General features: G+C 45.4%; 1 long non-coding RNA gene across 3 annotated transcripts in view; it reads right to left on the bottom strand.

Annotated features, from left to right (window-relative positions):
* The window catches only part of LOC118026830, a 116,130-nt gene that overhangs the window by 22,862 nt on the left and 75,952 nt on the right, over positions 1–17,316 (bottom strand). The window contains exon 1 of one of the 3 annotated variants that reach the window (XR_004683689.1): positions 14,298–15,808. The exons of the other annotated variants lie outside the window; for them this stretch is intronic. This is a non-coding gene — a long non-coding RNA (uncharacterized LOC118026830). Of the gene's footprint in view, positions 1–14,297; positions 15,809–17,316 lie in introns of those variants that run through there. 3 annotated transcript variants of the gene reach the window in all.

Genomic DNA, 17,316 nt, shown 5'->3' with positions numbered 1-17,316 from the left:
GAACGCTAGCCAGCTTCACGGCTCTGCTTTGCCTTCACCCTGATTTTCACAATCCTCTTCTTATCTTTTCCCTGCCCACCATTCCTATTTGCACATTCATTTTCCCAGTTCAGTGTTATTCCTTGTCGCCTTGGTCATGAACCCACGGCTCTCTCCCAGCATCCCTGAACATGGCTACAAGAGACCATTTGTATGAGACAGACCTTTAATCCCACAATATTCCACAATATCAACATCATTCCTCAGCCTCAGCCACTCCCAGCTTCCCTTACGGAATGCTAGCAAATCCTGTCTTCCACTGAGGCAAACTCGATCTCGTGAGCTTGTAACAACTCCAGCCGTGTCGCCATGTTGCTGAGGCGGCTGGTGAGACAGGAACTCTGTGTAACAGGAACGGTTCAAGTTGAGGCTGCACTGCCATCTTTCAGGGGTGCCTCAGAAAGCTTCTAAGAACGGAAGGTGTTTTTCAGTACACACCTCCAGAGGTGGCCTACTTCTCATGCTACAGACCTAATTTTCTGTTATGAAGCCTGGTTTTATTTAAATTCCATTTCTATATTTACTTCATAGCCACACTTAGGAAGCATAATAGCCACAACATTTTGTGGTCTGAGACCAAAAAAAAAAAGACTCTTTAGATGTCCATCAACAGATGAATGGATAAAGATGTGATACATATATACAATGGATTATGCAGCCATCAAAAGGAATGAAATCTTGCCATTTGCAACGACGTGGATGGAACTGGAGGGAGTTGTGCTGAGCGAAATAAGTCAATCAGAGAAAGACATGTATCATATGACCTCACTGATATGAGGAATTCTTAATCGCAGGAAACAAACAGGGTTGCTGGAGTGGGGAGTGGGGTGGGAGGGATGGGGTGACTGGGTGATAGACACTGGGGAGGGTATGTACTCTGGTAAGCGCTGTGAATTGTGCAAGACTGTTGAATCTCAGATCTGTACCTCTGAAACTAATGCAATATATGTTAAGGGAAAAAAAAGAAGAAGAAGGTAGCAGGAGGGGAAGAATGAAGGGGGGGAAATTGGAGGGGGAGACAAACCATGAGAGATGATGGACTCTGACAAACAAACTGAGGGTTCTAGAGGGGAGGGGGGTGGGAGGATGGGTTAGCCTGGTGATGGGTATTGAGGAGGGCACGTTCTGCATGGAGCACTGGGTGTTATACACAAACAATGAATCATGGAACACTATATTAAAAACTAATGATGTAATGTATGGTGATTAACACAACATAAATATATATATATTTTTTTAAAAATGACTCTTTCAGCTGACAAAGGAATTAAGAGTTTGGGGACACATGATATTCCCCTCAGAGAAGTTGACTCATGACCCCCACCACCACATCTCACAGAGCACCCTCATCTCCAAGCTTAGAACTCAGAGAAATTCAGCAAAGCAACATCACCGACCAGTGAGATTTCTACCTTCAAGCAAGCAGCCTCTCCTCCGTGGGCTCAGAGACCTCTTACACATCAGATTATAGATGAGAAAATTAAGTCACCCCCCCTCCAGCTCCCATTGCTTTGACCATAGGATGGGGTGTTCTCCTGGCTGGGGCTATTCAAGCCCAAAACTTATTTGAGTGGTTTTACTAAAGGTATATCTCTGGGAGACTCCTAGCTTCATGACCCTGAGTCATTAATCTCTGAAACTGTTGTGGCGCATCAAATTTCTCTGGATTAACCTTTATCCTTCTTTAACTTGTTATTTCAGGTGACATGTGAAGTGAGTAGCTCATTCTCACCTACTTCCAGCTATTGATGCACAAACCTCCAGAAGACACAAGGACTCGCCACCCTGGGTCACCTGCAGGCACCCGCCTCTGCGCTCCCTCCTAAAGGCAACATCTGTGGTGCCAGAATGTAGAACAGTGGGAATGAGGCTTGGTCCCCACTTCCCAGGACCTCACAGCATGTGGGGAGGAAACAAGTCACTTAGAAAGGACGGGGTAACACCATAAACATTAAACGCCATGGCTGTGGTACGTGGAAGAATTAACAACCCGGTCACTCTTACAGGAAACCAAGATCTACTTATTAAGACTGTAAAGCACTAGATAGAATTATTTTTTTACTTTCAAATGAGAATTTTAGCTCCACTCTACTCCCTTGCCTCACTTCCTGTGACAGCTTATTCCCATCAAACAATACACCACATTTCACCTACTCTGTCCCCTAGAAACAGCTGGAGTACCCTCTCCCCCATCCCATCAAGTAGACGCTAGTCTTCTTTGGAAGCCTTGTCCAATATATTCCACAAATAACTTTTATAAGTCTAGTCATTATTTACTTCAGCACATAGTGTTTTTCCCTCCCTTCAAGGTACATAGCACTTAGTAAACATAATATAATTACATTATATTACACATTGTATAAAATGAAAGTTGGATCAAAGGTGCTGGGATAAGGTTACTTTTGATTATTAAAGCTAAATGGTTTAATATAGCTTTAGTTTTCCCATTTTTAAAATGAAGAAGGCAAAAGCCATTTCAAATATGTGAAAGGGATCAAAAGGTATAAACTTCCACTTAGAAAATAATGAAGTATTGGGCGCCTGGGTGGCTCAGTTGGTTAAGCGACTGCCTTCGGCTCAGGTCATGATCCTGGAGTCCCGGGATCGAGTCCCGCATCGGGCTCCCTGCTCGGCAGGGAATCTGCTTCTCCCTCTGACCCTCCCCCCTCTCATGTGCTCTTTCTCATTCTCTCTGTCTCAAATAAATAAATAAAATCTTAAAAAAAAAAAAAAAAAGAAAGAAAATAATGAAGTATTGGGGATGTAATATGCAACATGGTGACTGTATTTAATAATACTGTATTGAATATCTGAAAGCTGCTAAGAGAGTAGATCTTAAAAGTCCTCATTGTAAGAAAAAAAGTTTGTAACTATGTATGGTGACAGACGTTAAAACTCGATTTATTGTGGTGGTCATTTCACAGCATATACAAATATAGACAAATTAATTATTTTTTTAAAGAAGCAGAAGGGAAAAAGTGGTTGGCAGAGTGGACTAAGAAAACATGACCCAACTATACACTGTCTGCAAAAAACTCACTTCATATATAAATATATAGGCAAACTGAAAATAAAAGATGGGACAAGAAATACTATGCAAGCATTAATCAGAAGAAACCACAAGTGGTGGGGTGCCTGGGTGGTTCAGTCCATTAAGTGTCTGACTCTTGATTTCAGCTTAGATCATGATCTCAGGGTCCTGGGATTGAGCTCTGTGTCGGGCTCCAGGCTCAGTACAGAGTCTGCTTGAGATTCTCTCTCTCCCCCTCTGCCCCTCCCCCTGTTTGCCCTTCCCCACCTCGAGCTTGCTCTCTCTCTCTCCCTCTCTCTAAAATAAATAAATCTTTTTTTAGAAAAGGAAATCATGAGTGGCTACACTAATATCAGACATTAGTAGACTTAAGAGAAAACAGAATTCACAGAGGCATAGAAAGACATTATGCAATGATAAAAGCAATGATGCTATGTCTCCACCAAGAAGACACAGCAACTCTGCATATGTATGCAACAAGCAATAGAGCTGCAAAATACGTGAAGTAGAAACTGACAGAACTTAAAAGGAGAAACAGACAAATCCACAATGGCAGCTGGAGACTCCAACACCCATCTTTCAACAATTGGCATAACTAGACAGAATCAGAAAGGATTCAGAACCCAATAACACCATCAACCAAGACCTAATCAACACTCCATCCAATAAAAGTAAAATACACATTCTTTCCAAGTGTCCACCAGAAACATACACCAAAATAGACCTTAGCCTGAGCCATAAAACAAACCTCAACAAAATTAGAAGTGAAATAACAGAGTGTATTCTCTGACCATAATAAAATCAAACAAACAAAAATAACAGATAGATAAAAGGAAAATCTCCAAATACTTGGAAACTAAACAACACACCTCCAAATAATCCATGGGTAAAAAGGAAGTCTCAATGAAATTCTTTAATGAAAATGGAACAAATCAAAATTTGTAGGATACGGCCGAAGCAGAAGCTGGGGGGACACTCATGGCCCAAACAGCTACATCAGAAAAGAGATAAAGTCTCAAATCAATAATATAACCTCCCGCTTTGAAAAGCTGGGGGAAAAAAAGAATAAGATAAACCCACAGCAAACAAAGGAAGGATATAATAACTATAGGAGCAAACATCAATGCAACTTAAAACAGGAAAGCAATAAAGCAAATGAAAGAAATAAAAAGCCAGTAAGGATGTGAGCAGCAGTAGCTTCTCCTTTGCTGGTGAGAACACAAAGCTGTTGGAAGACCTTGGAAGACCTTGGAAGACCATGTATCGGCTTCAAATGAAGCTAAATACAGTCCCGCCATACGATTCGGCAATGGCTCAAAGCCACTTACCCAGCGGACTTGAAAACCTATGTCCACACAAAAACCTGCCTGTGATGTTTATAGTAGATGTTTATTTATAATTGCCAAACTGGAAGCAACCAAGAAGCCCTCTGATACATGAATTGATAAACAAACGTTGGCACCTCCATACTGTGGAATATTATTCACTGACAAAAAGAAGCAAGCTAATAAGATACGTGGATGAATCTGAAACGTGTATTGCTAAGCAATAGAAGCCAGTCTGCAAAGGCTAAATAGTATAAGACTCCGTTTATATGGCATTTCAGAAAAGACAAAGACACTGATGACGTACATTAGTGACGGTCAGGGGCTCAGGGGAGGGTGAAAAAGTGAGCCACACGGGGCTGCTGAGGGAGGTGAAACTGCTCTGAAGGCTGCTAGGAGAGTGTGTTTAAAATGCAATTGTCAAAACCCCCAGGCAAAACAGAGTGAACCTTAATGTACACAGATTTTTTTAAAATCTTTTAAGAGGTGTCCCTGGGTGGAGTGAAGAATATGACAAAGTAATCTAGCTGTATTACAAATGTATCAGTCAACTTCACTGAGGAGTTGGGGAAAACGTAGCCTTGAGTAATGCTGGAAATGCACAGAATCTGTAAGACTAAAGGCAAAATGAAACAGCCACAAGCACTGTGCTGGAGTTGATAAAGGTCTTCCCCAGAGTGTTACAGGTCAACAATTCGGAAGTCGCTGTACACGTAGGCTGGAATGGGACACTTCCAGAAACGGGCGGTGGATGGCGGGAATCAGCTTTCTTACAGTTGGAGTGGGAGGTACTGATTAGAGAAGGTAAACCGATCCACGTGGTGAAAGATCAGAAGTGGAGACCTCAGTATGAGCTCACGCTTAGCGTAGTCTACACACAGAATGATTACTTGCAGAAATATTTATAGATACCTGTATATGCAGGGGTTAGCATAAACACCACATTTTTTTGCACTGTTGGATGAAAGAGCCAACAGAAATGACACCCCAGTTGCAATGAGAGCACAGCCAGCACCCAGATCTTGGATTCTGACACCACCCTTCAATAAAAGAAACCAGAACTCCATGGAGAAATGGCTAATTCTAGGATCGGGGCAGGAAATATACAAGATAAGCCCAGAGTATCCTGGAGTACCAGAAAGTAATAAAGTGCCCCCCCCCAAAAATCACATTGATAGGGGTATGCCAAAGGGACACAAGAATCAAATAAAAGAACCCTCAAGATGGGAAATTCTGAACCAGGGAAATAAAGTAGGGTTGCGTTATAACCCAAAGTACAAAACGAACAACCAGAGGTTCATACTGATCTAAATATTTGAGTAAATAAATAGTGGGAGAGAAGAGACAACTCCCTTGCAGAAGAATATTCCAAATCATTTATGTAGCCGTGCCGTCAAGGGTGAGATCAGAGTTATCCTGAAGGTAAAGGTGTGGGGTAGAGACTGGCCCAAGGGAACCAAGATGGGCTCACTGGAGTTTAGGCTTAGGCTTTCATGAATTTACAAATTTAACTACTACGTTTCCAAAATTAGAACATCCTGTTTAAATGAAGGGGTTAAAAAGGACACTTGCATAATCCCAAACCCTGAATCACAAGGTGCTCACAGATAAATTCTGCACTGGTTTCTTTAAGTGTGCATAGTACCCATAGCTGAATAAGCAAATGCTAGCATCTCTTGCTTAACATCCCTTTGTGGTAGACCCTTCCAGATATTCCTTCATGAAATCCAGACAACGGCATGAAAACCAGGAAGCAACAGCCTACTCCATTAAATACAATTCATATCCATGGAAAACCTCCTACCAGCTTCCTAAGAGATAACTAAAATATAGCAAAACACAAATACACAAGTAATAAACTGTCAAGTTAGAAGGTAAAATACTAAAAAATACAGTGTTATAATCACTAACATGATGGTTAGCAGCAATTTTTGATGCAGTGAGGTGTTGTTGGTACAGGAACATCAGAGATGCACGATGCCTTTGTCCACACTCACCACAGTTTTCATGGCATCCACGAGTGTTTCTCACATTCTACCAATTACATTTGGAATATGACTGGAAACTTTGCCCATACAACATTTTGCAAAAATATACACATTTAGTTTTGGGGGCCATAAATATGTATTTTCTATATAAGCATTGTCAACAACAGCAACAAAATCCTCAGTAGTTAGAGATATGTGTTCTTTGAAGTTTGTGCAATAAAATCAAAAGTAATAAATCAACCCCCCCAACACACACACACATTTATCTGATTTATGAAAAAGGTGACATGGCAGCACAGTGGGGGAAAGGATGATGTTTTCAATGAGCAGTGCTGGGACAATTTTATACTTATATGAAAAAATATACTGACCCCATCACACAATAGGGGGAAAAAATCAATACCAGATGGATTGCATATCTAAATGTAAATGGTGTAACTAACATAAAGCTTTTCAGAGGAAATACAGAACATCTTCTTGACCTTGAGGTAGGCAAGCTTTCTTTAAAAGGACAAAAGAAGAAATAACCATAAAAGAAAAAAGTCATAAATTAGACCATGTTAAAATTAAGAATTTCTATTCATTAAAAGACACCACCATCAAGGGAGGAAAAATACAACCCACACAAATGGCAGAAGAAAATCATAATAAAACATATTCAACAGAGGACTAATATCCAGAATAGATAAAGATCCCCCACAAATCAGTAAGAAAAAAGAGAGACTCTAATTTTAAAAGGGGCAAATGACTTGAGCAGACACTCTGTAAAAGAAGAGATCCCGATAGCCAATAAACATATAAAAAGGTGCTCAACTTCACTAGTCAGCAAAATTCAATACCATGTCGTTCTTGCTAGAGGTAAAATTTCAAATACTGAAAATACTAAGTAACAATTAAAAATGGAAAGCAAACAAAAATCTCATATATTGCAGGTTATAGTGTAAATTGTTACAGCCACTTTGGAAAACTGTCTGGCATTATCTACTAAAACCAAACATATGCACACTTTGTGACCCCACAGTTCCACTCCTAGGTTTATACCCAACGGGAATGCATGCATATGCTAAACAAAACATATACTAGAATGTACACCACAGCATTATTCACAGTAGCCCCAAACCAGAAACTACCCAAATGCCTATCAGCTATAGAATGCACGAATAAATGATGCTGTGTTCACCTCGTGGAATGACAACAGCTGATCCTCAAATACAGGTTAACACAGGATGGAATGTCATTGAACTTAATACTGAGCAAATCTCCCAAACATGAAAGGGGACAGAAATATGGCACCATTTATATAAATTATAAAAAGAGAGAAAATAATTTATACTATTAGAAGTGAGAAAGGCAGTTATCTTTGGAGAAGGTAGTTTCTGGAAGGTTGCATAAGGGGGATTTCTGAGGTGGCAGAAACGTGCAGCTTCATCGGAATGCTGGTTATATGTGTGGTTTGTATCCCATTTGTGAAAATCCATCAAGCTGGCTGTTTATGATATGTGTACATAGACATATGCATACATACACATACATATATAACATTTCCATAAAAACTAAAGGGAACTATTTTAAAGCCTATCGATTGGGTTATTCAAAATAAGTTGTCATTCTTTGGCGAAAACAAGAGAGTCTACATGTTTAAGAGGAAACTCTCTAAACCTGCAGAAAATTAGAAGCTTGGGCACCAGCTTTAAAACCTTAAATGACTGACCACTGACCTTGAATAAAGTCTGAGACCTTGTGCGTCTCATAGATGCCCTTTCTGAGCTGGCCCCTTCTGCTCCACACCCTTACCCTCTGCTCACCTACTGCAGCCCTACCATGGAGGAAGGATGCTCCTCCTAGCCCGGCTCAGCTTCCCAGGCACAGCTCAGTGGCCCTCACCCCAGACCTCTCTCTCTCCCCACCTCCCTCTGCACCTCAGACTGTGCTCTACTCTCTGCCCACACAGAGAGGGAGAGCTTCCCTCTCCCTGTCCCCCATCCATCCACCTCTCTCTGCCCCCTTGGAATGTCAGCACCCCTCCCCAGCCCTCCTGTTTATTTGGAGAGCCCCCCTGCCCCAGATTTCCTTCCAACATTCCCCCCTTTGACACCTGATCATTTTCCACCTCCCCATTCTGTTTACATTTATCAGGTGGCATTTTTCTCTGACAATCTTATTTTCTCCACATTTGTTCATTTATTCATGTGTGTCTGGTAAAGTTAACTCTGTTACAGTGTATATTATTTTCTTAATTGTATCGTCCCAGCTTTGGCCATCGGGGGCCCCTTTGGGTTGGCTTTTGCGTGGTTCCGCAAGTTCCCACCATTCTCTGAGCTGGGTCTTGTTTTCTGGCACAGTGACCTGCTTGGGTCTCCTCTTCTGCTTTTCCCTGCCCCAGCCCCAGACTCTGCCATTGCCCCAAGGAGCCTGGTTCTTTCCAGGGCAGGAGCCAGGACTGGGGCACGGGGGTTGCTCACTGCTGGTGTGGCTTTGTGGCTCTCCTGCCTTCTTCTAGGTAGACACCAGACCTTCAATGCCAGTCGACACTGTAAGCTTCTTCCAGAAGTCTCCCTTTCCACCTTCTCTGATGATAGGAAACATGGCTCCCCTGTCCTCCATGAACTTACTTGTCAAATCCACATCTCCCAAGTGAGCCATCTGCAAGCACCACCAAAAGTCTGAGCTCCGGGCCACCTCAGCCCTGTGGGCTCCAGTCCCCCACCCTGGGATGTGGGGGACAGATGTGGCGGGAGAGAAAAGAAGATCCAGGAGACAGAACTAGGAGATTTTGAAATAACAAAGGAGAGCTCTTGGTTGCGCCAGAAAAGAGGGAAGTTGAAATTAAGGAGGGGACTGAGTTGGAAGGAATGAGCCTCCAGGGCTCCCTGACCATGGGTGGGAGGGTGGGCTGTGGTGGGCTCTGCCCCATGGGGACAACTCTGCAGCTTAGCTCCGTGTTCTGCACTATCCACAGACGCAAGCGCTGCTGTGCTGTTCGTCCTCATCTAAAATAAATGCCCAATTATAAAATCAATTCCAGGGATGTCCATCTGTGTCACTGGGGCTCATCCCTCCTAATCCACCCCAGCAGCCCTCTGGCTGCCCTTCGCAAATAAATCTCTGTCTTTAAAAAGTAGCAAAAGCCTATCCTGCTTATAAATTTACTTCTGTCTCCTAAAGCAAAGGGCACTTTTGAGAGGCCCCAGTTTCTTCCTTTTCTGAGCACATGAGCTTCCAGGCCTTGCCAAATGGAGGAGTGAGAGAATGACCTGTATTAGAAATGCAAGACTAATGGGGGTGGGGGGGGGGGCAGCAGACATCTAATCAATGTGCCTCCAGCACTGGCCAGGAGAAACTGCAGGCCTGTTGTCCAGAAATCCCTCATCCAATTGCACGGGGAGCTAATAAATAGAAATCATTAGAGAGCCATCAGACCCTAAATCTTGTGATGTGAGCTGCAGAGGGGGTAAGAGAGCAGATTCCGCAGATAATCGTGCAAAAGGCGCCACGGATTTGCGTAGGAGCAAAGGAGCAGGGACGTGTTGCCTTTTGGCTCCAAAGTCCTCGCTGTTTATTCTGTCCCCAACAAAGATAAGCTTGTGGGGACGTAGCAGTCTAATTTTTCAAAGATATTCCACGGTTGATGGCTCTCAGCACTTGAGAGAGGCTGAAACAAAGAGATCGAAGCTAATTATAATTCTTCTAATTTGTGGAGTTGAAGTGCCATGCACAGAGAGAAAACGCACGGGCCTCATGGAGGTGCGGAGCTCAGTTATCAGTTAATGTGTAAAAACCAGCATTAACCTGAGAAAAGTTGTATTTGCTTCCCCAGACCTCACCTTGGGCATTCGCAGCATATCCTGAACTGTTCCGAGACACAGAGGCTCACTAGAAAATGCTGGCTTATTGTTAAAAATAAAAAACAGAGGAAAGAAAGCAACAAAGGCTCATGTCAGCTGAGACGCGAACAAAGAGCCTTGAGTTCTTGGGGAAGGATTTTCACCATTAAGGACTCCTTGTTTGGTTCCAGCTACAATCTCTCTCCTGACAGTAACTGCCATGCTCCAATTATTTGCAAAACATCAACTGCCAGAAACTCCTGTTTCTGACCAGGGACCTGCATTTACCTTAACTAAGTCTCAAAGAAATGCACAGAAACCTTGCTTGGCGGAGACCCTCCCTACGGCGCCTCCTTCTAACAAACATTCAGGCTTCATGGGGACTGGGGACGACTGAGGACCCTCCAAGGCTCAGAGCTGGATGTCAGGTTCAAGTAAGGCGGGCAAGTTGCCTGTAGCAGCCCAGTGGTCCTGAGGAAGGGACCAGAGAGAAGCTTCTCACGACAAGCCTCAACCCCGTCTATCCAGATACAGCTCACGTTCCTCCGGATGAACAAGCAAGTGTCCCGAATGTGAGGCTCGTGGCAAACATTCGTAAAGAAAGCCTGTGTCTATTAGGGTCTCCGCGCTGGGGTCAGACAGTGACCCCCTGCATGCACCTGGACAGCAGAGGGCTGTTGGGAATATTTTCTCTGTATGACATCTGCTGTTGGACTTCTGGCTCAGCCTACTGAGATATCACCCGGTTACCAAATCAAGAGCAATTATTCTGGTCTGGCTACTGCTGATAGTAAAACGTAGCCCCTGACATTTTTATAGCACAGCACACGTCTTTTTGAGGTGGAGATGCCTCCCAGTCATGCAGAGTAAAGAAGCTTCCTCCAGTGAAGCTAAGTGGGAAAAGTCAGTATTTGGCGCATTTCTGAGTTTTCGTTCCTGGAGTCCGCAGTCGGTGGATAGAGCCAAGGGCAGTGCTAGCCACAATCCGGGAACAGGATGGCTGGGTCCCTTTTGTATTCTGTGTTTCGAATCTTACAGATACTTTGCATTTGCATGCCCTCAGAACAGGACTCAAGCCCACCCCCTTTACCGGAACTGTGCGTCACGGAATCCTCTAACTGGGTCATGTTCTCCCTCACCCCCACATGCTATGAGCTGACTTGTGTCCCCCTTCCCAAAATTCAGATGCTGAAGTCCTAACCCCAGTACCTCAGAATGTGACTGGATTTGGAGGCGATGATCAAGGTTAAATGATGTCCTTCTTGTGGGCCCTATATCCAATCTGACTGGTGTCCTGAGAGAGAAAAGATCTGGACCCACAGAGAGACACCCCAGGGATGCGTGCATGGAGCGAAGACTACACAGGAATGGCCATCTGCAGGCCCAGGAGAGAGGCGACTGGTGCACTGGGGTTTAATCTCCAGAGAGAAGAAGCAGAGATTTCCAGTTGACCTGCTCACTACAATCACCCTAACATTGTCCCAGCAAGTCTGAGCCATTCCAAGGGCCAAGTCCCCTTCGCAGTGGACTTGAGGAGAAACCCACTGGAGGACGTGACTTTTCGATTACTTAGCTTCCCTCTGTGTGACTCCTTTCCCTGCCTCTCCCATTTCTCTCTCCGTCTCTCGGCTCCTGGGCTCCTTCCCGATACACCTCTCAGGTGGCATTTCTGTTTGTGGCTGAAATTTTTAATTTGGTTATGAAGGGACACTTTAAATTTTCACCAAATTTGTCTAAAATAATTTGAGGATTTTCACATGCACTGGTTACCTCTAGCCTTTCATAAGGGGCCCTTTCTCATGGACTCCTGAACATGGTTAACTGGTTTTGTCCCCTTCTGTCACTTACCATTCTCACGGGAATTCAGAAGCATGAAGGACTTGCATTCTCCTCTCCCAGACTCCCAGAGGCTAACGCTGTGCTCAAATGACAGCCCGTTCTTCTCCAGCTAAGAGTACGCTCTAGGGTCTGCTGCTAGACCCTCAGGCCCACCACCCCTGGCTACATGGGTGCTCCACCCAGCCCACCTCCCCCTGCCAGCTTATCTCCCCCCTACCTCACCCTTCCCACCCAGCCCACCTCCCCCCACACCCAGCTGGCCTCCCCTCAACACACCCAGTCTACCTCCCTCCCCACACCCAGCCTGCCTCCCCCCTACACCCAGCCTCCTCACTTACAACCCTTTCCCCAATATATGCTGCTCTCCCTCAGCTATCACAGAGGACCCTACAACAACCCTGCAACATAATCACGTGCATCCAGAACAAGCCCATTTTCTGGAATCTAGGCTGTGTGCACAGTTTTTCTCACTGATTTAAGAGAAACATTTGCCTTCACCCCAGCATCAATAGGATGACCCCTCACATCATTTCCCTCCCTTCTACCACAAAATAGCTGAGAAAGCTAAAAACAGCCAAAGCATCTGGTGGCTTTACTGCTTGCCCATAACACAGGAATCTTAACAGGTGTGATGAGATAAAAGTCATGTTTAAGAATTACAGTTCTTGCTTCATTTTTTATATTAAAGGGGAAAGAAGAACTCTCCTGGCTGAGATTTGCATGGAAAGCAGTCTGGTTCTCCCTCCCCATAACCATTTGAATAATTAAGACGTGGGAGATAAATACATTAACATTTCTTCAGGCCACTAGGCACCAATGAGTATGGAGAAATAATTGTTTTTTGAGATCCTCAAAGGATCTTAAAATTTGAAAGAAAATTACTTCTGAGCAGTAACTTCCAAGCTGATACATAGTTAAACCTTGATTCAACGTGGATATTGCCAAAGGAGACATTGTATCTCCTTTGGGATTTCTGACAGAGCTCACACCAGTCACCTGCTCCGTCTGGCCTCCGGTCGGGCAGTAGCTGGAACACGGACTCTGGGGTCAGACCACTGAGTACAAACTCTGACCCTGAGCAGGTTACTAACCTCTCTCAGTTTCCTCCTCTGTGAAATGGGGATGACAATAGCACAGACTTTATCAGCCCTAACAATGCTGCAGTGGAACTTGGCCCAAATCCTAGAGCTATAAGTATCTGCTCAAAAAAACACAGAGAGGCACGTGCAAGCAGACGGGAATGAGATCGCGAGGCCATTCCCCAGTCCTAGGAAACCGAGTGGCTCACCCTGTAAAATGAGGCACCTGCACTGGAAAATTTTGACAACTTTTTGTTGCTTTTTGAAAGAGGCGATGCCCATCGACTCTCATGGATGGTGTCCTGAGGATGTCTGAGGGGCGAGTCTAAAGGATTGCTGGAGGCTAGTCAACGCGCACACGTTCTGACCAGATACAATCTGGCTTGACCGCTAAGGACTAATACAACACAGTGGATATGGAGAAGAAAAGACATTCAACTGTGGTGTGCTTATTCTTTTTTTTTTTAAAGAATTTATTTATTTATTTGACAGAGAGAGACACAGTGAGAGAGGGAACACAAGCAGGGTGGAGAGGCAGAGGGAGAGGGAGAAGCAGGCTTCCTACTGAGCAGAGAGCCCGATGTGGGACTCGATCCCAGGACCCTGGGATCATGACCTGAGCCGAAGGCAGGTGCTTAATGACTGAGCCCCCAGGCGCCACGATGGTGTGCTTATTCTTCATGGCCTCCTGGAGAAACTCCATGAAGCAAGCAAGCAAGCATGTGGCAGAAGCAAGCCCGCCGCCCAACTGAGTACCGAGTGCCCTTGCCATCCGAGACAGGTGGGCTTGCATGCGTCTGATGGACTGAGTGCTCCTCGTGCGGACTGCTGCTTTGGGGAAATGACAATATCCTTGTGTCCACCTGTATCCTGAGTGCTCAATTTCACACCTGTAGCTCATTTAAACATGCTAGAAGCTTCTAGTGTGACATGGGGAGGGTTAGAAGGACCCATCAGGTCACTCAGAAACTCCACTCAGAGGAAATAGAGGGACTGGGCAGTCAACTTAGGTTATGAACGCAGACAGAGGTGCCTGCAAGTCATATTAATAAAAATTTTTTATTTTGGCATACTCTGAGTGATCGCTAAGTAAAAACACTTAAAAATCTGCTTTCAGAAGGTGCCAAATTATTAGCCCATTTGGGATGCCCACATAACTGGTCCATCCTTACCTGCTTTAGTGGTTATGTAGATTTCTTGGGTTGTTTTCTTTTAAATCTCAAGTTTCCAAACAACTTAAAGCCCCAAGTCCACCTTAATTAAACCTATTGAAGAGCAAAAGGAAATAAGCTCTAAAGGTCCCCTGTTTGGCTCATAAAATCTCAGCACAACAAACCAGGAAATATTCAATTATTCCTAGGATGCCATAAACATTTTATGGCTTGATCATGTTATTCCTCCTCAGTCTCTCCCAGGCACGAATGTCTGGCCCACACCGCACCCTCCTCCTCTCTCTTTGCATTTGATCTTTTTTATGTACTTGAAAGACGAGTTTGCTTTTCAACTTACTCTCTCTCCCTCAGTCCAGTGCCTTCGGGAAGGGAGGCGGGGAGGCGAGGAAGTGGCTCTTAGTGGCCATGTCTGTGATGCTTTCACTGCTCTGTGGAGAGGAGACACCCTGAGTCCCGAAAGCGCACACCAGGTAGGGAGGGAGGAACCAACACAGGCCAGGCACCCTTGCACGATGCAGACCCCAACAAACCACCATCATCGCTCCTAAGAGAAGTCTTTCTCTAAACCACACTCCGTACTTGGGTTTTCTCCCTACACCCCATTCTGCGTTTCCTGCCAGTCAGCCTCTCCCCAACGCCTTGGGCTAATTTTATCCAAAGTCAGTGACAACTGAAGGAAATCAAGTTAAATAGTCAACTAACAAGAGCAAGTCTGAATTGGCCTGACTTTAGGTCCCAAGTCTAGTTCCTGGGTTTCGGCTTTGTTCTGAAGTATAAAGAGCTAACATCTACAGACCAGGTAATGCTCCCTGTGTTCTAAACACTGTACACGTGCCATCTCCGGTAATCCTCCCAACGACCCCATTTTACAGAGGAGGAAATCGAGGCCCAGAGCGGTTAAGCCATCTGCCCCAGGTCAGAGGGCTGGATGGAGGTGGAGCCAGGATTTGAGGGCAGGAAGCCAAAGCCTGAGCCTAGCTCGGTGTGTCCTGCTTACCAGCTCATCCCTCTGCAGGATCCCACCTCTGGTAACTGGGTCTGTGTGGCATGCCCATTCCCTAATCTGAGTTCTTTTCTTAAGGTCTCAAGACCCCATGCCTCCCTGAGGTCTGCTTTCCTCCCACCATTTCCCTTTGGGGAAGAAGTCCTTGCCCTGAGTTTCACCCAGACATCCGGGGGCCTGTTCTCTTCCTGTCCCCAAAGGCTTATGAGCCTGGCATACTAACAACCACATCCCAACCACCTTCCAGAACCACTGCACCTCCCACCGTTAGATGTCCCGATGCCCACGCTCCATGGTCGTCACCGTCCCCAGGTGATGTGCTCTACTTTCCTGAATGGTGTGCATGCCAAGCCGACTAATTCGGGTTTCATTAGAAACAGCACCAAGGACCGCTTTCTGTTTACTATTCCTAAAGTTACCCCGGGGGTTTTCTAAGCACCTAGATAGACCTCCAGAGACTCCCTCCTCCTCTACCCACCAGTAACCCTGGCCCCACTGTGGTCTTAGGAAGATTGCTTGGCTGTGTGGTGCCCGGGAGGGTCTGCTTCTCTCTGAGCCGCCAGCTTGACACTGCATGGAGTCAACATCCTGTGAAGAGGTGGCTGGTCTCAAATCAAGGTCCAAAGGGAAAAGCTAAAAGCTTCCCTCTTCAGCCTTCCTGGGCAAGAGTCCTCACTCCTGGTTATGGGATGTAAAATACTACACGGGTATGGGGGGGCTGCACAGCTATTCTAGATATTATGAGTGAAAACCAGCCCAGTCTATATAAACTTCAAGTAGCTTGTGAGATGTCGCTGGGCCTGAAGCCCTGCATTGCTGTTAAATGTGATGTGTGGTTCTGAAGTCCATCTTCTACTTCCGAAGGTCACCAGGGAGTAGCTCAGTTGGAACTTCCTAAATTTTCCTCATAAGAAGAGACAGGGAGAGAAGCACGCTCTCTGCCATGCGAGGACACAGCGAGCGGCCAGCAAACCGGGGAGCAGTCCTCACCAGGCATGGAGGCCACCAGCACCTCGATCCCAGACTTGCGGTCTCAGAACCGTAAGGAATCAATAAATGTCTGTGGTTCAAGCCCGCCGTCTGTGGTACTCCATTACTCACCACCGCCTCACTGAAGACCTGCCCGGTTTGCACTGAAGACCGTGTATTTTGTTCCCTACCTTGACCTGTGACCCAGGAACAGGCAAAAGCAGCCTGAGCCTCGCTGCCTGACTGACGTACACCAGGTGGGCGATGGGGTCGCGGACTGTAGGCCTCCACCCTGCTCAGGGAGCCGGCGGCCCTACCCCCCGAGGGGCCCTGGCTGCCTCGCTTGGCAGGATGTCATAACACCTGTGGCAGCAGGAATCTGGTACGTGGTGTGGGTAACTGACAGATAAAGAATTAAAACAGACATCATCAGAGCATGGAAGAAAGGGGGATGTGCAGAGGGGTGCTCACACACACCGGGGTGTGCCCCCGGGTGAGGAAAGGGGGCGGCTGATGGGGGCCATGTGGGGTTTTAGGAAGGGTGCAGGACGACAAGGGTAGAGTCCACGGTGGGGACCATGGTGTCGGCTTTGAGTGGCAGGTCCTGGGTGACGTCACCCCCGCTCAGGAGCTCGTTATTTGTATGGACCTTGGGCAAATAAACCACAACTCACTTCAGAGGTCTCTAGGCACTAAAATTATGCAAGCCTAAAAGTTCTAAAATATTTTCCAAAAATTATATTCCCTCCCATATGTGTTTTATGTTTGTCCTTTTTTTAATCTCAAAATTCCTTTAAGTTCTATTATCTTTTTTAAAATCAGCCCAACTCACTGACGTGTAGACTCTGGGCACCCACTTGACCTCACGGAGTCTGTGGCCACGAGTCCAGCTTGCCCTGGGTTGGAAGGTAATTTAAGGACAGTTTCTAGGGAAGATTTATGATATGTGTGAATTTTAGAATGACCCTTGTTTTCAAAAATATTATGCATAATACGTGTGGAAAACTCTCCTTCCATAACATAAACACTTAGAAAAGCTGGCTAAAA

Source organism: Mirounga leonina, unplaced genomic scaffold (assembly GCF_011800145.1).
Source record: "Mirounga leonina isolate KUSES-001 unplaced genomic scaffold, KU_Mleo_1.0 Mir_321, whole genome shotgun sequence".
NCBI lineage: Eukaryota > Metazoa > Chordata > Mammalia > Carnivora > Phocidae > Mirounga > Mirounga leonina.
This window is presented reverse-complemented; position numbering and strand designations above follow the sequence as displayed.